The sequence below is a fragment of the Dromiciops gliroides genome, chromosome 3 (assembly GCF_019393635.1).
Source record: "Dromiciops gliroides isolate mDroGli1 chromosome 3, mDroGli1.pri, whole genome shotgun sequence".
NCBI lineage: Eukaryota > Metazoa > Chordata > Mammalia > Microbiotheria > Microbiotheriidae > Dromiciops > Dromiciops gliroides.
This window is the reverse complement of record NC_057863.1, coordinates 54,022,054-54,048,535: the sequence shown is the minus strand read 5'-3', so window position 1 is coordinate 54,048,535 and position 26,482 is coordinate 54,022,054. Positions and strand designations below refer to the sequence as shown.

Here is a 26,482-nt window from a genome sequence, read left to right as displayed (position 1 = left end):
AAATGCTACCTATTTAAGGCTGTGAAAATTTTAAAAAAATTCAACTAGAATGATGTTAGTTTGGATTTTTTGGGTGTAGATGTGGTGCTTCAACAACAACAAGAAAAACAACAACTGTACTGTAAGGTTTACAAAGCACTTTACCCATTTTATCTCATTTTGTCCTAACAATATTCCTGGGAGGTAGTTTCTGTTATTATCCCCATTTTACAGATGAGAAAATGGAGGCTGACAGAGGTTAAGGGACTTGCCAAAGGTTACATCTAGTTAGTATCCAGAGCAGGATTCTAACTTGGGTCTTCCTGACTCCAAATCCAGCAATCTGTCTAGGTGCCTTTCTTTCTTTTTTTTCTTTTTTTTGCTGAGCAATGGGGGTTAAGTGACTTGCCCGAGGTCACACAGCTAGTGAGTGTCAAGTGTCTGAGATCAGATTTGAACTCAGGTCCTCCTGAATCCAGGGCAGGTGCTTTATCCACTGCACCATCTAGCTGCCCCTGCCTTGTTTTCTTAAATACTGATGGACAGTATTTAACTGAGCTATGACTTTTAGCAGAACTGAAATGCTACAATAAAATGTTGGCACTCCTATGGACTTAACTATTCAGGCTCTAATCCTACTGAGTTGAATTTAGTTATCGAGAAAATACTTTCACTGGGAACATGCAAAGGCAGAAATAAATGGGTCTTGATAATAACAATAAGTTATTTTTAAAAATAAATTCTGTCCTTGCATGCATAATAGTTATTTGCTATAGTAGAAAATTGCATGTTTGTATGTGGATCAAGAACAAAAGAAAGGCTGAAACTGGTAAAGTCCCCAAAATGCAGACTTAGTGGGTCAGTCTGAATTACTTAAGTCTTACAGGCAGAATGTATTTTGCAATAATGTTGAATTATTAGTTTCTTGATTCTCTCATTACATATAGAAATCCAAATGAAGTATCGCTTAAGGGGCATTCTTTAATGAACAGATAAGAATATGTTCTTAGCATGTCAATTATATGCAAATGGTTGATTTGAGAGTGCTTTAAATGCTTAAAAGTAGTTTTATGCATTTTTAAAACATTCCCTATTAAATCTCGTTTCCATGAGTAATCTGTAGTTCTCATGAAGAAAGGATCAGTTCAAGGAAGGCACAGTTAGTACAATCCCTGTCAATTAGCAATAATTCCAAATTAAGGAGGCAGAGTGGGTGAGATTTTGGCATACTTTCTTGTGTGTGTGAGGCAATTGGGGTTAAGTGACTTGCCCAGGGTCACACAGCTAGTATGTGTCAAGGGTCTGAGGCCAGATTTGAACTCAGGTCCTCCTGAATCCAGAGCCGATGCTCTATCCACTGTGCCACCTAGCTGCCCCAATTTTGGCATACTTTTCAAAAGTCCCTCTTGCTGGGTTCATAGGGACAAAGAAGCACCTAATGCTGGTCATGAAGTCCAAGGATGCTGCTGGCAGAGAGAGAATGATTGCCTTGCAAGAACACTAGCATCCTGGGTGTCGTTAATCAAATGGCTTTCATATTTCCTTTAGCCTACGGAAATGCCATCTCCCCATATATGTATGTAAGAGTTACGTAAATAAACACAGCTCCATTATAAAAAGAGCTGTACACCATGATGACAAAGTGCTAGTGACAGATGATTTCCCTGGGATCCCAACAGAACATTTTCATCTTGTCTTCACAAATGTTCTTTCAGTTATTTATTTATTTAGTACTCTATGGATCAAGTGTTTGTGGTGGGTGTTTTATAATTCATTCCGTGAATTAGTGCTCTGATGTTATCATGACCTCAAAGTATTTTTCTGTGTCCACTATTATTTAGGCTAAGGTCAAAGTTCTTGTTTACTCTTTATTATTACCATGGAGGGAAGAGGAAGGGAGGAAGTATTTATATAGCACCTTCTTTTTGCCAGACACTGTGCTAAGTGCTTTTGGCCCTGGAGTCAGGAAGACCTGAGTTCAAATCTGACCACAGACACTTAGTAGCTGTGTGACCCTGGGCAAGTCACTTAACCCCCTTTGCCTCAGTTTCCTCATCTGTAAAATGAGCTGGAGAAGGAAATGCCAAACCACTCTATTATTTTTTGTCAAGAAAACCCCAAATGGGGTCACAGAGAGTTGGATGTTTTAAAATCATATTTATGCTTTATTATATTTTTACTTATTTTGTTAAATATTTCCCAATTGCATTTTAATCTGGTTCAGGTCACACTCCAGAATGTTGTTGCCTGAACAGTGTTTTGGGCCAGGTGTTTGGCATCTTTGTTTTAAGAGACACAAAAGTTGGTGAGGCAATACCTATCCCAAAAGAACTGATAATTGAACAAGGTAATGAATCACTATTCGACCAGACAGAGTATGATAGTTATGACAGAGACATACAGACAAAATGTTATGGTGCAAGTCAGATGAGGGAAGGAGAAATATTAAGAGGAAGACAATAAAGATTACGAAGACAAGGACAGCTTTAGTTTCTCCAAAGTGAGAATGATTTCATTTGATTCTATTGACATCCCTATGAAATAGAGTTGTTTTCTATTATCTCCATTTTATGGATTAATCACATGCACTTGGGGAAAGCAGGAAAGATTTCATGAAAAAAAGGTCTTGAAGACTGGGTATTATATAAATAGGTAAAGTATTCTAAATGGGAGGGAGAAAAATGCCAAATGGTGATAGCAGCATTTAGGGCAACTAGGTGGCGTCACCTAGTTGGGATTTGAACTCAGAATAAATTGTGAATAGTCTTAGGGAAGGCACTAAAATTATGGAGAGCTGGGGAAGGACTCTTGCACTTAACTGAGACTTGATAAAGGCCACAGAAACCAGGAGGTAGAGATGAAGAGGAAGAGACTCAAACATTTGGGACAGCCAATGAAAATGCTCAGTGTTAGTGGATGTGTGGTGATCAATACATTGAATGAATGAATGAATGGATGGATGGATGAATGAATGAATGAATCCAGGGCCAGTGCTTTATCCACTGCACAACCTAGCTGCCCCTATACTCTAGCTTCTTTTGCTATTCATCTCTTTATGTGTACATTTTCTGCCTCTCCTACAGAATGTGGGTATTCTCAAGGTCATGGGCCATGTACTATTTATCTTAGTACCTTCATAAACAGCATATAAGATGTTCTCAATAAATGCCATGGATGCTGCTGTTGCTGAGAAGAGATGAGAGAGGCAGACTTATTTGGTAAATGAAAGCTTGCTTACATGTATCTTTCTGATCTGAATGCGTGGTTGAGATGCCATTTCCAATCAAATCAGTCACTGAGTATTTATAGCCATGTTCTAACTGTTTGAAAGAACTGAATATTCCTCTATTTATTTATGGAGGCATTAGCCAGGTCTCTTGTTAATGTGATCTGAATTTCTTGTTCTGGTCAGCTCCAATGGGCTGGAGCAGAGGAAACACTGGCTTGTAGCAATTTTTTTAAAAAGTTGAATCATCTCAAGGCAGGAAGGTTGGCATAGGTAAACATTGCAAAGACTGACTGTCTCTTGTATGTTTATATAGGTCTGTTGGTCCTGGGAAGGATGGAAGATGTTCTCATCCTCCTTGTGCCATTTCTTGGAGTCATTCTGACTGGAAACCAAGCAAAGCAGCTTCTAGTACAGTTATTTCTGGACTCTTTACTAGCAGACCACCCCAGGAGGGTATGAAAAACAGACTGCAAATAGCTTTTAAAATACAAACCAAACAAAAAAGCCCATTTACAAAAAAAAAAAAAAAAACAGAACAAAAATCAAAGAACATGTGATTCTAGTGAAGTCAGATCTATTTGTATTTCTTTTTTACCATCCAAGCCAACAAGCATTTATTAAGTGCCTACCATGGGTACTACATGCAAGGCATTGGGCTAGGCACTGGGCATTTAAAGACAAACTGTCTTCAGTTAAATGATGAAAAGGAGGAAGTTTACAAAGATGTACTTTGTTGTTCATCAACAGATATACTTTTTCATTTCTGAAATGATTCCAAGAACATTCTGATAAACAGAACCAAAGTAGCGACATTCTGACTGTGCCCTCACCCTCGGTCTCTCCAATAATAGTATTCAGAAACCTTTCCTTCCTTTTACCACTGTCATAACGGTAGTGCATAGGTCATTAACGTGGAAACTGCCAGAAAATTCCTGCGTGACATCGCTAATCCAAAAGGCTAGAGACAGGGCTGGTTTGTTTGCTATCTTCATATGGAATTTTCTCAGGTGTGCTCTGACTAGGGAACCAATGTAGGAATTTGCTGATTGTGGCTGATACTTTCCTACAAAGAAGTCCTGGCCCCATGGGTCTTCTGAGAGAGAAAATAAGACTTTCTACAGTCTAGTACTCTATTCTCTGTAGTGTCCAGGAACCTTCTTTTCATGAAAGGGTACTAGTCAATTTATATAAAAACTTGTTTTCTGTATGTGTGGTTCATTGCTAACCCTTCATTTTTATTATCTTCATGGCCTTTGTCATAGTGTAGGTAAAAAAAGGAAAAAAAAAACAAGGAACCAGTGTCCTGAGCACGGGTTCCCATCTTTTCTTACATGGAAAATACCCATGTATAATACTATAAAATATCACAGAACAATTTATCCAATAGTATATTATATAATGTGTATATTGTTATATTCCCTTTCAAAGACTAAAGGATTTATTGAGATCATACAGGCAACCTTGAGCTTTGGGGATGGAGTAGATGGTACACTCCTAGTTCTTCCTCATCTCCCACAATCCAACTAAATCAGGGCTAGCAGGATTGGGTTACATTTATTCACCTCCCCCCAATTATCTATGCATCTTCATAAATACTCCAATGTTTATATATACATATGAATACATGCTTATATATGTATTTATATATGTTTATACACACATACATACACACATATACACATATATATTCCCCTCCCTAGTTTATTCTCTTCCTTGACCAACCAAACTTAGCCACCTGTCTACAGGTAAACAGAGGCTTCTTTTCTTTAAGGGGAAAAAGTTAAGTTCAAGTATAGCTCAATTTTTGTAGGAGAAGTAGGGAGAGAGGGATAGAAGAAAGTTATAGTTGTAAAAAAACCCAGCTTCTCTACCTCCCCCCATCTGCAGTTCTAGTACCTGATGAATCCTGGCACAGCCAAGGTGCATCCTAGTCAGAACTAACAAAAGTGAGCTTTTGACACTTTTTAAAGAATAGATGCAATATTGGACTCCACCCTCTGCATCCCTGTGACTTAAAAGACTATATTGCCATTTGGGAAATGACTAAACAAATTATAGACTATGAATGTAAGATGAATGAGTTGTAACAAATGACAAATATGAAGAATACAGAGGGATATGAGAAGACTGTTAGGAATTGATGCAAAGTGGAGCAACAGGATCAGGAAGTCAATATACCCAATGACTACAACAATATACAGAGAAAAAATCAAATAAATCAAAGTGAATGATGCATAATGATACTGAACCAACATTCCCAAAGAAGAGATACAAGAATGGACTTCTCTCCCTTCTTTGCAGAGGTGATGGACAGTGGATATGGAATATATCATATTTCGTTGATGCATTGGTAATTTTGCCACCTTTTCCCCCTTTTTCTTTTAATTTTTTCTCTAAAGGTTGGCTCTTTGGATGGGGTCAGGAGGAGAGCTATACCAGGAAATAAAGATGATATAAACACAAAGTCTATCAATTATTTTTAAAGAGAAAGTGATATAGACAAGTAGTAACTCCCTACCCTCATCTATACCCACAGCTATAGAACCTGTGCAGGGGCAGGGGGAGGCACACGGGAGGGTAAGAAACTTAAAAAGAAAAATCTCACAAATTTGTTCTATCAATCACAAGTAAGAAATAATCCACAGCTCTGCAGATATGAATTTCAATTCAGTCATGTTGGAAAGGTAACAATGTGAGCAGTGAGGCTTGGAATGCTTATGAGCTCTGTGGGTATTCAGTAATAAAAGAAAGAAGACAGTAATAATCTATAAGATCCCATTGTCTTTAATGTGACACAAAGCTAATGCACTCACTTCCTCTATTTTAGCATCTGTGCCAAGTTTCAAGAAACAGATATCTGGCCGTAATTTCCAAGAAAAGAGAAGCAATCTCATCTCCCCCTCATTCTCACCCCCATACAACATTTCTGTGCTTTGCCACTGCATAGTACTAACCTCCAACAATCAATTCCATTTCTAAGGAGACAGAGAACAATTTATTCAGCTTCAATTTGCTGAGAGGAAAACCTTCTATTCTCTAATATTAATTCTTGAAGCTGTTTCAAAAACAATTTTCATTCCATGCCAGAATCGGGGGGTTTGAGAGATATTAATTTAGACAGTCTTTGAAATATTAGGACTTGGCAACATCGGAAGGACCCTGAACCCATCGAGGCAAAGAATAGAGGAAGAAAAGGAAGAAAGAGAAAAGAAAAGAAAAAAGTCTTAGTACTAAAATCTCTTATCTTATGCCTTGAAACAAACAGCAAGCTCTCTTTTAGGAAAAGGGGTCTGAGAAAGCATTACAATTTGGAGTTCATAAATATAGATAACTCTTCTTTTGTTTTAACCAGATAAACCCATTAACCAGAACCATTGTTTATTTCTGGTTTCTATCTATAATTTCATTCACTACTTCCTGAAACTCATCCTAAGTAGTTATGTATTAGAATCAGCAAATGTATATGCTATAATGATAAGCCAATTTTTATAGCATTCATATGCATTTCCACATGTACATTACATTTCTCTAGATACCATGATGTTTGATTTGTTGTTTTCCACAAATCTTCCACAATGATGTGATATTACTTCAATACAAAACCTTACAAGACTTAGTAAAACTGCCCCCTTCAGCACCTTTAATAAATATTATGGTATGCTGGGTAGAATGATTACAAGTTTAAACTCATGGACAGTAAATACATGGATGAAATAAAATTAATACCTTCATAAGGCTCTGAGAATTTGTGTTAGTTATTTAGGATGCTTTAGGATGGATCAAAAGGGGTAGAGACTGTAAGATTCCACTATGCTTACTATTTGTTGACTAAAACAAAAACACATTTGATTCCGTAGAGTCAAATGCTGCCTTAAAGACATTCCTCCTAGGTAGGGGTAGGGTGGTGGATAAAGAGGAGGGTCTCCCACGCACATAGTAAAATCATACAAGATTTCCTTGAAAGATAGGACAACAAAGGAAATTTTGTTTCACTACACTGATTATTAATCATGTCAGATATTAAAAAAGGAAAACTGCTTGTCAAATGGGTTGCCATTGTTATTGATCAAATGAAGTAATATGTGCAAATCTTAAAACATTATATAAATGTTGGAAATAATCATGTTAGTCAATAAACATTTATTAAGCACCTACTACGTGCCCAGTAATATGCTAAGTTCCGGGGATACAAATAATAATAAGAAAGACAGACTCTGCCCTCAAGGAGCTTACAATCTAATGGGAAAAGAACACATAAAGGAAAGCTGAGATGGGAGTAGGATGGATTCATCCAGCAGTAGGGAATGATAACACCTAAATCCAAGGAATGTAGCTGGTAGGAAATGAAAAGTTGGCTAACCTGTGAGCCCACTTTAAGTGGAGGCTTTGGGAGAATATTTTTGTTTTACCCTCCAGCCTTCCATTCAGAGGAGGCATCATAGGTTCATAGGTTTAAAGCTGGAAAAAACCTTAGAGATCATGTAATAAATCATCCACTTTTTTAGCTGGGGGAATTGAGAAGCAGGAAAGTTAACGAGTTCACCTAAGGTCATATATAAGGCCTGCCCCGGTAATAGTACAGTTGGGACTAAGACCCCCTTTAGCTTTAATTTAGTACATATTGTAGATGGCATAAAAAGGCAGAGATGTTGAAAGTAAAAGGGTTCAATGTTGGAGGGTTTGCGGAAGGACAGGCACACTAATGCACTATTAGTGGAGCTGTGAATTAGTATAGTCATTCTGGAAAGTAATTTGGAATTATGCAAATAAATGGCTAAAAAGTCCATGGCCCTTGACATCAAGATTCTACTAGGCATAGACCTCAAAAAGGTAATTGATTTTTTAAAAAGGCTTTGGGACAGCCAGGTGGTGCAGTGGATAAAGCACCGACCCTGGATTCAGGAGGACCTGAGTTCAAATTTGGCCTCATACACTTGACACGTAATAGCTGTGTGACCCTGGGCAAGTAACCCTCATTGCCCTGCCCAAAAAAAAAAAAAGAAAGAAAAGAAAGGCTTTATGTTCACTGAAATATTTGTAGCAACATGTGTGTGTGTGTGTGTGTGTGTGTGTGTGTGTGTGTGTGTGTGTGTAGTGGTAGTGGCAAAGAAATGGAAATAAAGTAGATACTCATCAATTGGAGAATTTCCAAACAAAATTGTGGTACAAGAATATAATGGATCATTAATGTGCTATATGAAAAAATGAATGTCATATAGAGAAGTATGAGAAGACTTGAATGGATGCAAAAGTAAGCAGAGCTGAGAAAACAATAATTCAATTCAATTCAATGAACATTTGTTAAATACCTATTATGAGGTACATACAACAATGAAAGCAGTGCAAATAGAAAGAACAATAACCTTGAAATAATTAAAACTAAATGTTACAAAATTACAAAGAACAGTCATGGCCTATAAGAGGAGACATTTCCCCACACTCTTTGGGAGAGGTAAAGTACTATGGGTATGGAACATTGCATATACTGTTATATTTTTTTCATTGTATTAATTGGTTTGGCTAATTTTTATTCTCCCTATTATTTTTCTTTTATAAAAAATTCCTTTTTTAAAAAAAGATGGCTTTTTGAAGGAGATATGAGTAAGGATACAAGGAGATTTAAGTGATATAAAACATATCAACAAAAATGTATTTTATTATTATCATTGTTATTTTTTTTTGTGGGGCAACAAGGGTTAACTGACTTGCCCAGGGTCACACAGCTAGTAAGTGTCAAGTGTCTGAGGCTGGATTTGAACTCAGGTTCTGCTGAATCCAGGACTGATGCTTTATCCACTGTGCCACCTAACTGCCCCCAAAAATGTATTTTAAAAAATGAAAGAGCTTACCAAGATAGAGCTTGAGGTCAGAAGTTGAAATAAAGACATAGCTGCCCAATAGTCATTGACTATCTAAATCTGTACTGCAGAATGCAGTTATCAGATATAGAACCAAATGAAGATTTGAGTGAAGTCTTAAAGGGGAAGGAGCAGAGTGTGAGTGGGTAGATAGGAAGGAGGAGAGCTGTTTTCAGTGAAATGTGGATAACCTAGACCCTGGACAATAGTCAATTCACCTACGACTTTCCCAGCAGAATTTACCATGACTTTGGAAAGACTTCTCTCTGGGCCTTAATGCCCTCATTTGTAATAAGAAGATGTTTCATGAGAGAAACTATATGGTTCTTTCCACTTCTAAGCTTATTTCAGTATGGGAATTTTTTTTTCTGGCAGGATTTCAATTTCTTAAGACTAAAACCACAAAATCCTGAGCCAGTTAATAAACAAAAGTCCAAATTAACCTTTTTTTCCCTTTTCCTGTTCTTTTTGAATACATGAAGGAGAAAAATCCAATTCCATTTTGATTTTTTGGTAGCGACTCTAGGGACCTCTTAATTTATTTGGCAAGACTTGCTCCCATCCTAACACAGAATTTCAACTCTCTTTGATATACAAACCTCTCTTGGGGCTAGAAACAACAGCAAACACAAGGAAAGAGCTTTATGTAGAGAATCTCATGCTTTGAAAAGAACTTTAAACTGATTTCTGGAAGAAGCTATTACTATACGGATGAGTGACCATGGAAATTATGCTATAGTGCAAGTTCATTGGCTTTTGAGTAAGAATACCTCAGTTTCAATATAACCTTTAATGCTTGCTTCTTGTATGAGTCAGTCAACAAGCATTTATTACATGATTCCTAAGGGCCAGACAATGTTTTCAGCTCTGAGGATAGAAAGAAATGCAAAAACAAGACACCCACTCTCAAGAAGTTCACATTCTAATGGGGGAAGAGGACAATTAAAAATGATAAACAAGATATAAACTGTGTCAATGAGAAAGAAGTATTTTCAGAGGGAAGACACTATCAGCAGGGCAGAAGCCTTCTGGAAGAAAGTAGGCGTGCATCGAAGTCTTCAAAGAAACCAGGGAAGAAAGGAGGCAGAGGTGATGAGTGACAGCAAGTGAGGCAAACACTGCAAAGGCAGATTCAGGAGACAGTGTTATGGAGGAGGAAATGCAAGAAAGCCATGTTATCACTGGGTCACAGAAGTGAGTAAAGACAAGCCCCAAAAGATAGGAGGAGGCCATATTGTGAAGGGCTTTATAAGCCAAATAGAGGATTTTATATTTGATCCTGGAGGTAGTAGGAAGTCACTGGAGTTTACAGAGTGGGGAGTGGAGGTGCTTTAAGACAGGGCTTCCTAAACTTTATTCACTTGCAAGAAATTTTTATGCTACCTTGGATATATAGGTATGTAGAATAGGTATACATAATCTTTTTCTGTTGCCAAATTTTTCTTGACCCCCACATTCAGTTACCATATGGGGTTGCTACCCACACTTTAAGAAGCTAAGCTTTAGGATCATCACTTTGGCCCCTAAATGTAGGAGGGATTGTAATAGCAAGGAGACCAAGCAGCAGGCTATGCATTTGTCCCCTCTGACTCACTTAAATAATGTTCACTCAAGAGTCAAGACATCACCCTGCATTGTTTCTTTGAAGATAAAGGACAAACACCAATATTGAGATAGTCCAGGCTTCAAGTGACAAGGGTCTGCTGTTAGTGTGGTGACTGTAAGGCAGTCGGTGTAAGAGTGGTACAAAGCGGGGGCAGCTAGGTGGTGCAGTGGATAAAGCACCAGCCCTGGATTCAGGAGGACCTGAGTTCAAATCTGGCCTCAGACACTTGACACTTACTAGCTGTGTGACCCTGGGCAAGTCACTTAATCCCCATTGCCCTGCAAAAGAAAAAGAGTGGTGCAAAGGGATAATATGCAGGAGAGATATGAAGGGAGAAAGCAAGAGATTGGATAGAGGGAGTGAGTGAGATTGACCAGTGAAGGAAGCACTCTAGATTGCAAGGCTAGATGAAGAGGAAAATGGTGGTCTTCTCAACAGTAACAGGGAAGTTCAAAAGCAGGGAAGCTTTGGGGAAAAGATAATATGAGAGTCTGGCATATAGATTGCACTTAATTAATGTTCTGACCTTCATCGAATTTGTCATTTTCATTCAGTATATGCTCATATATGTTCTTACTGCTTCTCACAGGAGAATGCGATAGACTCCCTTGAGTGTAGAGATTGTTGATTTCTTTGTATTTATATCCCCAGTGTTTATCACACTTAAAAAATTCTTGCTGATTGATTGCTTACCATGATGTAAATGAAAGAAATGAATGGAAGGCAGCTAAATTCATTAAATACAGTGACTTATACTGGTATCAGAAGATAGAAGACATAGTACACTTCTCACCTCTTGATAAAAGGGTGTAGGGTAGACTACAGATGCTAAATGATGCACCTACTGAGAGAGCTGATCACTATGTTATTGGGCTCTGCCTAAGGCAGGCACTTAGGGCAGGAGGAACACATCAGCAAATGACCACGATGTGAAAAACGAAAAGCATCATCACCATTATTTTTTTAAATGAGGGGATTCTACCAGGGGATTTCAAAGTTCCATTCAAGCTCTGACATTCTATGTTCTAGTGTTATATTGGTTATAGGGGCATCTCTTCTTTGGAAAACAGTAATTTGTGGTTTTATGTAAGAACCACTTTGTAAAGTCAATAGAAAGACACTAAAAACACCATCCGAGTAAATATTTATAAGAAAGAGGTCAGAGATTATTGTTGTTCAGTTGTGTTTGACTCTTCATGACCCTGTGGACTATACTGTCCACGGGGTTTTCTTGGCAGAGGGACCGGAGTGGTTTGACTCTAGTGGATTAAGGCAGATAGAGGTTAAGTGATTTGCCCAAGGTCATATGGCTAGTAAGTGTCTGAGGCTGGATTTGAATTCAGGTCTTCCTGACTCCAGGCCCAGTGATCTATTCACTGAGAGACCTAGCTATCTCCTAGGCAAATAGAAGTTAAGTGACTTGTTCAAAGTCACATGAAGATTATTATAACCCCAATAAAAGTATGGGACAACCATGAGCCCTAACTTTGCCACAGCTCACATACCTGCTCGATATTGGTTCCTGTCCTCTACCACCTATTTGGGTTCCTTAATATCAAACAAATTTGCTCTAAAGACACTGCTGGATTGGATGTGCCATCCTGCACAAATACCCTAGAAATTTGCTCTCCTATGTATAATGATGTGGCTTTATAAAACTGTCCTTTTTTAATGTTTCTAATATGGTTTCATAAAATAAGGTAATTTCACATTTTAAAGGACAGTCTACTTTTTAATTTAGATTGCTTGGATTTGCAGACAGAAGATGCTACTTGTAGAACTTTAGGTAATTCCCAGCCTCTGTGGGCCATCGTTTTTCATTTGTAAAAGGAAAGGATTGGACTAGATGACTCCTAAGGTTCTTTGCCATCACTAAATAAAAAGGTACTATAAATATTTTTGTATTTAGAGGTTCTTTTATTGTTTCTTTTATCTTTTTGAGGTATAGGCCTAAGAGTAGAAACACTAGGTCAAAGGAAATATATAACTTAGTAACTTTGAGGGCATAGTTTAAAATTGCTTTCCAGAATGACTAGGCCAGTTCATAGCTCTATCCATAATGTATCAGTGTGTTAGTGTTCCTCTAGCTCCTCTATTAATATATGTCAATCTGATGGGTGAAACCCCAGGTTGTTTTAATTTGTATTTTTTAAATTCTTAGTGACTTGGATAATTTTTATATGGGTGAGGTACTTACATTTCTTCCTTAGAAAATTGACTGTTTATAACATCTGATCATTTATCAGTTGGAGAATGGATTTTATTCTTATAAATTTGAATAAGTTCTTTAGGCATTTGAGAAACTAGACACAGAGAAATTTGTTGAAAATTATTTTGCTTCACTCCAGTTACCTGCTTTCCTTCTAATTTGAAGTATATTGGTTTTGTTTGTGAAAAAACCCACAAAAATATTATGTAATCAAAATTTTACTTTTTATTTTCTGTCATCCCACTTAAATTATTTCTTATTTATCTTGTACATAGCTTATTTTGTGTATATTTGTTGTCTTCCCACTAGATTGTAAACTCCTTGAGGGCAGGGGACTGTATTTTGCCTCATTTTGTATTTTTATCACTTAGCACAGTGTCTGGCACATAGCAGATACTTAAAAATGTTGATCGATAGATCTTCTCTTTCCACTGTTTGGTCTTGAAGTATTCCCCTATCCATAGATCTCTCTATGGGCTTCAATTTCCTCATCTGTAAAACGAGGACTCAAGAGAACCTGATCTAAAGTATAGGCATTTGAGTATGGAAGAAAGACAGATTCCTGACACACCCCAGCAAAAAAAAAAAAAAAAAAAAAAAAAAAAAAAAAAAAAAAAGAATAAATAGAAACACCAAAGAGAAGTAGAGTGGCAAAAAAGATCTGTAAGAAATTAAATCAAAATAAACAATGAGCAAAGTAAAGAATGCTACTATAATTTTAAAAAAACACTATAGACAACTACTAAAATAACAGAAATAGTTGAGATAGAAAAAAAGGAACCATGCAAGAAATCCTGAAAAATGGACTCAGGGTAACAAATGACACATTTAAAGATATTAAGGGATAATTAGCAACTCTAGAAAGCTACATAAAATAAGAGAATAGGGAAGACCAGATAAGGAAAATAATTGCCACATCTGAGATACAAACATATGGATACACAAAGAATTAGAAGATTTACTGAAGAAAATGACCAATATGGTAAATATATTTGAATCTCCCCCCCAAAAAAACCCCATAAAAAACCCCATAGAATACAACGAAGACTAGGTAGAAGCTACTGCAAAAGACTCAGATCCAATGTCAGACTCAGTAGACAGATCATGGTGCATCAATATTAGCTTTAATGACATCTTCTAGAAATTAAACACTTAAATTAATGGCACAAGCAAAGAACATACCTTCTGCTTCAGTGTTTTTTTGTTTTTTGTTTTTTGTGGGGCAATGAGGGTTAAGTGACTTGCCCAGGGTCACACAGCTAGTGTCAAGTGTCTGAGGCTGAATTTGAACTTAGGTCCTCCTGAATCCAGGGCCAGTGCTTTATCCACTGTGCCACCTAGCTGCCCCCTGCTTCAGTGTTTTTTAAACCTGCCTGTGAATTGTTCTAATGCTGGGCCACAAAGAAGACTTAGGGAAATAACAGAAAAAGAAACTCCTGTACAATAAAATGAGGGGGTACCATGGTTATAGTGCTGGGCCTTGGGTCAGGAAAATGAGTTCAAACACAGCCTTAAACACTTACTAGTTATATGATCCCCATTTTACAATTGAGGAGATAGAGACAGACAGGATGGGGATCATTATAGCACTACCTTCTGTGGTTGTTGTGAGAAGCAAATAAGATAATATGTTGGGCACTTAGCAAAGTGCCTAGCACATAGTAGGCACTATAAAAATACTTGTTTCATTCCTTCCTACATTTGTAGACCATAATCTATAAAAGCGGCAATAAGCAATGATGCAGTAAATAAAATAAAAATTGAGTTAAGGTTGAAGTCATAAAAAACAATAACAAATTACATCCAAGATAATGACAAAACTGATATTATATAGCAAAATCTATGAGGGTGTCGGGGCGGCCAAAACTCTACACGGAGGCAAATTAATAAGCTGAATTATTTTACCAATAAAAACAAGAGAGAGAATTAATTAACTTAGAATTTAGAAAATGTACAAAGCAACAGCAAGAGAGAGAGAAATAACCCAGATCAGAGCCAAAATCAATACAACTGAAAATATGAAAAAGGCTGGCTTTTTGAGTAGGTTAACAAAATTGATAAACCACTAACAAGTCTAATTTAAAAAGGGAGAGAACAAATCCAAATACACCAAAATTGTAAATGAGGAAGAGAGAGCATGACAAAGGCAAAGGCAATAAAAGAAAATTACAAGATAGGCCATTAAAGACCTATTCTACTCTTCAAAATGATACCAGGCCAGGGTGGAGTCATGTGATCCCTAAGAAGGTTCAGAGAACTAGAAACATTTACACTCTATATAAAAGGCTTCAAAATAGAGATAGATGGTAGACTCTATGACACCTTTATAAGGCAAATATAGTATCAATCTCTAAACCAAAGACAAAGTAGAAAAATTGATATGAAAATATTAATATTAATAAATAAAATGCAATAACCCATTGTGACCTATTAGGATTTATAAATTAAATTCAAAAGTAGTTTAATGCCAGGGAAATAATTAACATCATATATTTTTATCAACAAGAAGAAATAAACAAAACTATATAATAATATAATTTCATAATTATATATCTAATATTTACATAGTGTTTTTAAGGTTTGTGAAGCCCTCTACATGCATTATCTCATGAAATAGGTGCTATTATTTCCTCATTTCACAGAGAAGGGAACTGAGATGGAGATGGGTTAAGTGATTTACCCAGGATCACACATCTAGTAAAAGTCTGAGGTAGGATTTGAATGCTACTCTTTCTGACCTCAAGACTAACATTCTATCCATTATGCCATAGAACACAGTACACAGTTATATTAAAACTATATGGCAAAAAAGGATCTTTCCATTAAGATAAAAAGTATATGCTTGAACTACAAATCAATATTATTTGTAGTAGAAAATATTAGACATTCCCAGTAAAGACGGATGTTGGGAGGTCCATTCTTCTGATTACTACTTAATATAGTTTTAGAAATCTTGGCAACAAAGCATGAAAAAGAAAACAAAGAAATAAGTATTCAAATCAATCTAATTTAACATATCTATTAAGCACCTATTATGTGCAAATTACTATGTGCAAGTTAACGTAACAAGGGTAATGAGGAAGTTAAAATATCTCTATTTGAAGACAATATAATTTTATACCTAATAAACGCAAGATAATTAGCCACACAGATTAATGGAGTAATAAATAATTTTAATAAAATACCAAGATACAGGATAAACTTAAAAAATAATCTAACCTAATTTTCTACATACTACCACCATCACAAATCAAAATTGACTGATAGAGAAACATTCCTTAAATTAACACCAAAATGCACAATGTAGTCTGTCATTATTCTCTCAGGACATATAAGAGACTTCTAAAAACTTGACTGCACAATTGTTTTGTCAGAAATAAAAATAAAAAACTGAATAAATGGAACAGACACACCCTGCTCGAGGTTGGGTCAAGCAAAGGTAGTAAAACACGATGATACATCTTATATACTAAGAGATTTAATACAATACCAACATCAAATACCATAGAATTAGATAAAACCATAATCACATTCATATGGAATAAGAAATGGATAAGAAAAGCAAGAGAAATAATGAAAGAGAAAACCATTGGCAGAGGACTAATCCTATCATATGTCAAAATGTTCCATAATGCAATAATTATAGAAACTGCCTCATATTAGAAAAATAATAGAGAAAAAGATCAATGGAAAAAATAGAGATTCCAGTAGCAGAATTCAAGGAATATAAAAGATTAGCGTTTGATAAGCCCACTTTCAAAAAACAGTAGGGAATGGAATGACTATCATAAATTGTAGGGAAAATTTAATGGCTAGATGACAAAAACAAAAGTTTGACTTTATACTGTATCTTATATTGCAGTAAACTAATTGGATCAGGTAAAAAACCATTAAGAAATAATTAAAAACTGGAAGAACAAGAATATCCTTACACTCTGTAGAGGAAACACATTTCTTATCAGTGAAGGGAATAAAAGAAATCATTATAGAAAAAAAAATCAATGAGTTTGATGACATAAGAAGAACCTTGTACAACCCAAAACACCATCTTCATCAATGAAAGAAAGGGAGAAGATTGGGGAAATGTTTGAAGTAAATATATCAAGTAAAGGCTTGACTTTCAGGATCTATAAGAAGCTGATGCATATCTATAAGATTAATCATACACATCTCTGGCAATGATCAAAGATTTGAGAGACAACTTACAAAGAAGAAAAGACATGAAGAGATGATTAAACTCCCCAAAGATCAGAGAAATGCAAATCAAGACAACCTTAAAATATTCTTACATAGTCTAGAAGAGTAAAACTATTAAAAATGATAGAATTCCAAGTGGACAGGACTATGGAGAAACAGTATTGTTGGTGGGATTATATCCAGGTGCAAAGATTTTGGAGGATAATATGGTAACATGGAATAAAAGTTAAAAAATGAATCATCTATTTCAACCCAGAGATCCTATTATAGCACAATCCCAAAAATCTCATAAAAGGACCTATCTGTACAAAAATATTCACAGATGCTTCATTTGTAATGGCAAGAAATCTGGAAACAACTTGCTTGTCCAACAATTGGAGAATGGCTGAATATATGATGATATATGCAATATAATGAAATATTGTGGTATCATAAAGCAAGATAGATCTGAAACAAGGGAGCCGTATGATATAATATAGAAGGAAATCAACAGAATTAATTATATACCCTGACAGAATAGGAAAGAGAAGAAGATAGAAGGGAGAGGAAGAATAGAGAGGAAGAAGGGAAGGAAGAAAGAAAGAGGGGCAGAAGAAGAAAAGTGATGCAATACAAAAATATATTATTTCTGCAATTATCAATTATTTTGGCTCTGCCTTGTTATATTCCAGAAGTTTGGCAAGATTTGGACCTTTATTTTGCATGTTTATTTCTTTTTTAAAAAAATAAAAGTGGGGCAGCTAGATGGCACAGTGGATAGAGCACGGACCCTGGATTCAGGAGGACTTGAGTTCAAATTTGACCTCAGACACTTAACACTTACTAGCTGTGTGACCCTGGGCAAATCACTTAACCCCAATTGCCTCACCAAAAAAAAAAAAGTAGAGAAAAAAATAAAAGTATTTTATTATTTTCCAGGTATATTTAGAGATAGTTTTCAGCATTTGTTTATATAAGATTTCCAATTTCAAATTTTTCTCCCTCCCCCCTCCCCTAGACAGCAGGCAATCCAATATAGGTTTTATATATATATGTGTGTGTGTGTATGTATGTATGTATATGTATATATGTATGTATGTGTGTATATATGTATATATATACACACACACATACACATACATAACAATATTAAACATATTTTTGCATCAGTCATGCTATAAGAGAAGAATCAGAGCAATAAGGAAAAACCTCAAAATAGAAAAACAACAGCACCAAAAACAAAAGAAATAGAATGGTTCAATCAGCGTCCATATTACACAGCTTTTTTTCTGGATTTGGAGAACCTTTTCCATCATGAGTCCCCTGGAACTTTCTTGTACCGTTGTATTGGTGAGAAGAATCCAGTCTATCACAGTATATCAACACATAATGTTGATGATACTGTGTATAATGTTCTTCTGGTTCTGCTCATCTCACTCATCATCAGTTCATTGCATGTTTATTTCATTACTTTTTTGGAGGGTTATGACCTGTGGCTACTCTTTTGCTCATAATGGGAGGGAGTGAGGCAAATTGTATTCTGAGATTTCCTGGGGGGAACCTCTGGGCAGGAACATGAGCTGAGTCACCCAAGTGTCTAAGTAAGCACTCTAGGAAACAATGAATATATCAGATATATAGGACTACATTTATTCCCGCTTGCATAAAATTAAAAAATAAATACATTAGGGGGCAGCTAGGTGGCACAGTGGATAGAGCACTGGCCCTGGATTCCGGAGGACCTTAGTTCAAATTTGACCTCAGACACTTGACACTTACTAGCTGTGTGACCCTGGGCAAGTCACTTAACCCCAATTGCCTCACACACACACAAACACACACACACACACACACACACACACACACAAAACCAAAAATAACCACCAACACCAAAAAAACCAAAACATTAAAGGTGCATAGGAACCCATAAACAATTAACTGCCTCCCTTAGAGTACCTGCTATAAATTGGGATCTTTTTCAGAAGGGAAATGAATTTGGGGCTGTTGGAGGGGAAGTCTTATGACTCTTCTCTGACTCCCCTCTTTTACCCCAGGCATCCAGCCTTATGATTCTATACTAAGGTACCCTGGACTCCACCTCAAAGGAAATAACCTTGGGGTTACTACAGAGGCAACCCAATTTTAAATTTAATCTTCAAACTTTAGGGTCCAAATAACTCATAGTAATAGCAGAGGCCAAAGCTCACGTCTTTTGTTCCCTCCTGTATCCTGGCATAGATTCCCCAATTTGGTTTCTAGCTGTAGGACCATGTGAGCACCCTCACGTGTGTGTGTGTGTGTGTGTGTGTGTATGTTCATGTGGATATGTAGATGCATATGCATGTGTGTATATGTAGAGAGGGGTGTACGTTTGCATATTCATGCATGTGGGCACATGTGTATATACACATATGGTATGTGTGTATATATATATATAGTGTCTGATCTCTCATCTGGCTGTCTGTATATGGATTTCTATACGCATGTTTATGTATATTTACATGTGTATACACACATGTATAGATGACTATACACACATGTATTAATGTATGTGTATATATACACATATATGTATATAGTTTTATTGATATAATTCTCTTCTTCCACTAGAAGCCTGATGCTGCATAGACTTTCCTTTTCTCTCTCCAAAAGGCTGGCTCCACAAACTCTTTGTTTTGTTTTGTTTTTGTGGGGCAATGAGGGTTAAGTGACTTGCCCAGGGTCACACAGCTAGTAAGTGTCAAGTGTCTGAGGCCGAATTTGAACTCAGGTCCTCCTGAATCCAGGGCCGGTGCTTTATCCACTGCGCCATCTAGCTGCACTTCCACAAACTCTTAAATTTGGGGTTGTAGGAGCTGCCGGGCATTTTCCTTCTCCCACTAGAAGGATGCATTCTGGGATCACATAGCTCAGCAAATTCCTCTTCCCCCATCTAGCAATTCAATTCAATAAACATTTACTCAGCACTTATTATAGGTCAGACAATGTGCTAAGTACCAGGGATATAAACAGAGGGAAAAGAGAGTGCCTGCCTTCAAGGAGCTTAGGCTGGGGTTCATGAATTCTCATCACTTAGCCACATGCTTTCTCCTTTAGATCAATATTCATTTTGTAGATGGGGAAGCTACAGTCTAGAGAGGTTAATGGATTTGTCCGAAGTCCTACAAGTGCTAGAGATGGGATTCAAACCCAGCTCCTCCGACTCGGGATTCATTCTTTATGGGTTGTTCGTTAGACTAAGATATTATCCAACCCTGCCCCAGCCCCTCCCAGGGAGACGCTGATCTACTGAATTATACTGTCACTATACTGGACTATTTTATGTAACTGACAAGCAAAAATCCAATCAGCCCAACAGTCTCTTACACTTTATTTAAACGACCAAGTTCTTTCTCCGGGTATCTTCCCAGAAGCCTGTGGCTTAAAAGCAAACGAATGATACCAATAAGCAAGCAAACAAACAACAATAACAGGCGTGGTGGCATGTGCCAGTAGTTCCTGCTGCTTGAGAAAAGCTGATGGACCCTTTGAATTCAGGAGTTCTGCAGCACTGCGATAGGGCTCAAGACAATCTGGGGTTTGTTCTCTGTCAGGCGCCAATATGCTGAGCTCCAGGAAGTGGGTGGCCAGCAGGCTGCCTAAGCAGGAGAGACCTGGTACATTACAGAATAATGCAGCAGACTATGGCTTCCATGCCTCCCCTTATTGGGATTGATCCCACTGCTCACTACATTCTGAGCTTGGGCTATGGAAGGAAAACCAGTCTCAAAAACAATTTTTAAAAGTGTGCCTTAATGGAAAGAAAGTATTGAATTATTCAACTGTATGGTACCATGATGGTCTGCTTAGAGGAGAGGTCCTGAATCTTTGTTGTGTCTTGGACCCTTAAGACAATTCGGTTAAGCCTATGGACCCCCTCTTATGAATAGCATTTTTAAATGCATAAAATAAAATGGACAGAATTACTACAGAAACCAGCTATTATGGAATACAATTATCAAACTTTTTTTTTTTGTGTGAGGCAATTGGGGTTAAGTGACTTGCCCTGGGTCACACAGCTAGTAAGTGTTAAGTGTATGAGGCTGGATTTGAACTCGGGTCCTCCTGACTCCAGGGCTGGCGCTCTATCCACTGCGCCACCTAGCTGCCCCTATCAAACTATTTTTTAAAATATAAGTTCACAGACCCCAAATTGAGAACTCCTGCCATAGTGTGTATGATAAAGGAGAGCCCAAAGTATAGGAATTTGTCAGTGTCAATCCAGCCTGATCCAATGGAGAGGGCATTCTGATTCTAAAGAGCTGATACTGGTTCTTAAGACAGAAGCATTTATGGAGTATGGAGTGGAAAAGGGTGATTTGGAGACAGCCTAGTGAAATGGGAAGAACCTGGGTTCATACTCCTCTCTGTGCCTGCCTCCTGAGTTCCTTCCAACTCTCCCTTCAAGATCCTATAATCCAGCTTCTGCAGAGGTTAATGAGGTCCTGTAAATTCCCCTGTAGAGGACCCCGGAGGCCAGGATTCTGTTGGATTTTCAGAAGTACCACTATGCCATGCCCATCATAATCACCCTCAGTAATCCCTCACTGGTCTGACTTCATTTGAGAATGACTTGTTCCACATAAGTGAATTTTCCGAACACTGAAGCTTTTAAGGGATAAAACTAAAAACAATATTTTAACTATTGGGGTGTGGAAAATCTAGATATTTCTACATTTCTAGATATTTTCCTTCTTTCTTGAAGATAATTCAATCTTCACTTGGAGAAAGATAAGGTTCATAATCAGTCCATTATTATATTCATGCACTATTGTACTATAAAATAGTAAAGTCTGATGTCTTTTCCATTTATATCTATTTCCTTTGTCAGAGGAAGGCTGTTCTCCCTTCTCTTTAATTTAACAAGCATTTATCATGCACCTGCTGTTTGCCAGGCATCATACAATAGAGTAAAAGTAAAACAGTCCCTGATATCACCGCCCTTACACTCTAGTGGAGGGAATGTCAGGCACACATAAAATAAGTTTGAAATTCATACAAAGTTCAATGAAACTGGGGAGGAGGTGGCAAAGAATACTAGCAACTAGGAGATCAGGGAGGGGAAAAAACTTCCTATAGGAGGCATCCTTTTTCTGTGATGGTCCCTGCCTCAAAACCCTTTCTATTTTTGTTATTCTAATTTCCTCATTCCATTTTGTTCTGGGTTGAGAAATAATAAGGAAGGTTTAGAAAGTGTTCTAAGATTTATGAAGTGCTTTATATAATCTCCTCAGATCATATCCCAATTCCTTAAGGTCTATTCTATGGGTCTCCATTTTACAGAATAAAAACCAGAGTCTCTAAAAGTGAATTTGTTGAGAACCACATAGCTGGTATGGACAGGGGTGGGATTCAAACCCAGACCTCTTTTATTTCTAAATACTCTTTCTACCTTACCTCAGCTACCAAAAGCCAAATTCCTGAGCTATTAAAAAGTATATGTTCAATGAGTCAATATGGTTTTGGGTGAAGGTTTTTTAGCATATCTCCTTGAGGATAGGCACTGTTTTAATTGTGTCTTTGAATCTCCAGTATCTTGAATAGGGTCTGATACAGAGTTGACCCCTTGGGATTGGTTAGGTATTAGAAACTGTTGGCATTTACTCCCTGAGTTGAAGTGGCTGACAGACTGACTTGTGGGCAAGTGGAATGTTACTGGTTTTTTTTTAATTGCCAGCCTTTAAAACACACTATGCTATATGACAAAAGAAAAAATCAAGCAAAATGATGAACTAGTTGAAATATTGGAAATATTTGGCAAAGAAAGCTGAGGAGTAAGGAATCTCTTAAGAGATAAGAGAAGTCACATAAATGCAAAATATAGCAGTGTTGACCTTTTATCGTTATTGATGCCTAAACATGGAAAGAAAGAAAGAAACCTTTAAAAATCATTTCTCTGGGAATCAAGAGGATGTGAAGCTTCTGACTTCTAAGACTTCATTTGCAAGAGTGAGAAAAAGAATCCGAGCCAGGCCCACTGTTGTCATTCTGTCTGCCATGGAAAGGTCTCTGCAGCTAAAGTAAAGAGGAATCTTTCTGCTAATGAAGTGGACATTCAGATAGAGCTCTTTTACAATTCCTCAGGAAGTGATAATGTAGAGCTCTCCCACAGTGCAATAAAGAGCTGTCCACCTAACCTATTGTACATAATATAATGTGACTTTTACAATGAGTATCACAAAGCAATGGCAAAGGCTCTTCTCATTAGTTTCATCCTTAGATGGTAGTTAAAAAATGAATATAACAATCAACCACCAATTCTAATGAAATAAAATGCCATTCATGGTAAGAAAGGCTACATTCTTCTCTCTGGAAAGGAATCCAAGGATCAGGATGAATCACTGAGATTAAAGGCAGCCACATGGTAATTAAAAGGTGGCATTTCCTTCTCTATTTTAATTTTCTTTTTTTCTAATTAAAAATCATTTATTTTCTCTCCATTCTACCCCTAACCCCGCTCTCCCATGATTAACAACAACAAAAGCAGAAAACAAATATGCTTAATTAAAAGAAGCAAATTCCTTATTGATTACATGCAAAAATATAGATTTCATTCCACATTTAAAAGGTAATATTTTAAACAATGGATTTCACAAAGGGAGAACCCAGGTAAATATGGATGCTCAACTCTAGACTTCCAAACAGAATGCAAACATTCTTTGTTGTTTCTCAGATGTTTTTCAGTCATGTTTGATTCTTTGTGACCCCATCTGGGGTTTTCTTGGCAATGATACAAGAGTGGTTTGCCATTTCCTTCTCCAGCTTATTTTACAGATAAGGAAACTGAAGCAAGCAGGGTTAAGTACCTTGCCCAGGGTCAGATAGCTAACAAATATCTGAAACCAGATTTGAACTCATGAAGATGAGTCTTCCTGACTACAGACTTGCCACTATAGCCACTGTACCACCTACCTGCTCCAAACAATCTTAAATGGTTAATTTCCTATCCAGAAATGGCCTTTCAAACATGATTTGCTGAAAAATGCGAAATAATAGTTATAAGACCCTTCTCTCAGTCCCTACAAGGCCATCTATATAGTGAGGGAAAGTTGTAAAGGTGAGGTGTGGTCACCATGAAGTTTGACACCAAATTTAAGAGGTTAACGATATATTGGCTTCCTAAGTCTCCTTCCAATAAAAGCTCTCTTCATTCTGATGCAGAGGAAGACAACCCTGACCAATAGATGATTCTTGGTTATCTTCTCTAACCACTGGAGACCAGTTTGGTATCAATGTAGGCCAAGTTCAGTGAGGTCTGTCTCAATTCACCCTGGCTGGATTCATTCTTATAATAGTCTTGAGCTAGAGGGACAAAGCCGTGAGGGTGGGCGGGGGCTTGGGTTACTCATGTTTGCTTTGTCTAGAAAATTTTTTTAAAAGAGAAGAACCAGAACGATGACATGCAAAAATGGCAATAACACAAATGATTGTTACAGCAAAGGCAGCCAAACAATGATCAGTTTTGGACTACTGCTGTTGAAAAGTGATTCTCCCCTTTCAGGATTAAGGTGGACGCCCAAGGATGTGAAGCGTGTGACGTGTCCTCAGATGCTAACAGTAGGTGATTTTGCTTAAGCGCTGCATTTTTCTTGGATTCAAGGGATGGCACGATAGTAGAAAGATTTTTAAAGGTCAAATATTGGCATAAAACAAAAATCTAACAAAAATTTCAAAAATTAAAAAAAAAACAAAAGAGACTCAATTAAAAGTATAAAAAGATGTTTACCTTAAGGCTTATTAACTTTGTGTCTTAAATGCTTTCAGGGGAAAATGAGGACATGTGATTTATCCTGTTCTGTGTGATGGGCCTTCAGATATTTGAAGCTGGCAGTCATGCTCTTGGCTAAGTATATGTACTTCTGAAATAAGAATTAAGTACTCTTGGTTCCTTTAACCATTTTTTATTCTATTAGAATGTAAACTCCTTGAGGGCGAGAATTGCTATTAAAAATCTCTCTTTTTGACTCTGTCTCTCTCTCTCTGTCTCTCCCTTTATATTTATGTCTATCATCTAGAACCCTGCTTTGTAATCTCAATTTGGATTTGGATCTCATTAACTGGCTCCCTAATAACGGAGATCACACCCCATCCATGCTGGTTCATCCAGTGTATCCCGTACATATCTGACATAAAATTCACCACAGGTCATCCACGCAACACGCTGGTGACCTCATTAGGATAACAGTGGAGCACCTGGCGCTCTATCTAGGATATTTGCCTATTACCGCATGATAAATGCAGCTTCTTTTCTTATTCTGAATGTCCCTGATGACAATATTTATTCATATTTTTCTTTGGGGCTCCTTGTTGTATATACACACATGTACACACACACACACACACACACACACACACACATATATATATATATACATGTGTTTTTGTTGTTCAGTCATTTTCTGTCATGTCCAACTCTTTATGACCCCATTTGAGCTTTTTTTTCCTTTTTTTTTTTTTTGGTGAAGCAATTGGGGTTAAGTGACTTGCCCAAGGTCACACAGCTAGTAAGTGTCAATTATCTGTGGACGGATTTGAATTCAGGTACTCCTGAATCCAGGGCCAGTGCTCTATCTACTGTGCCACCTAGTTGCCCCTCATTTCAGCTTTTCTTGGCTAAGATGCTGGAGTAATTTACCATTTCCTCATCCAGCTCATTTTACAGATGAGGAAGTGAGGCAAACAGGGTTAAGTGATTTGCCCAGGGTCACACAGCTGGTAAGTGTCTGAAGCCAGATTTAAACTCAGGAAGATGCATTTTCCTGACTTCAGACCTGATGCTCTATACACTGTACCATCTAGCTGTTATACACATACACACACATTAATGTACCTGATATCACACAAAGAGCAATAAGAAAGAATATGGTGGTTATAAACAGGCATATATACATAATACACATATATGTCTATATATGTGTGTATCTATGCATATGTATGTGCATGTACACATACTCATGTCCCATATAAAAACATTAAAAATAAGCAATTCTGGGGCAGCTAGGAGGCATAGTGGATAAAGCACCAGCCCTGGATTCAGGAGGACCTGAGTTCAAATCCAGCCTCAGACACTTGACATTTACTAGCTGTGTGACCCTGGGCAAGTCACTTAACCTTCATTGCCCTTCAAAAAAAGCAAAAAACAAACAAACAAACAAAAAACCCAAACCCCCAAAAATATGCAATAAAAAGATCATGTATATAACAGGTGTTTAATAAATGTTTATTGGATTAGACTGGAATGGATGTGGCTTTTGGAGCTTGTACCATTCTAGGAATTCTCTTCTGGAAATACTTTCCTATTGGTGTCTTTGTTGAAAAGGGACACCTAGAGGGGCAGCTAGATGGCACAGGGGATAAAGCACAGGCCCTGGATTCAAGAGGACTTG

At 37.2% G+C, this 26,482-nt stretch overlaps 1 protein-coding gene across 1 annotated transcript in view; it reads right to left on the bottom strand.

Annotated features, from left to right (window-relative positions):
* SLC9A9 (solute carrier family 9 member A9) overlaps positions 1-26,482 on the bottom strand; it is a 733,387-nt gene that overhangs the window by 301,004 nt on the left and 405,901 nt on the right.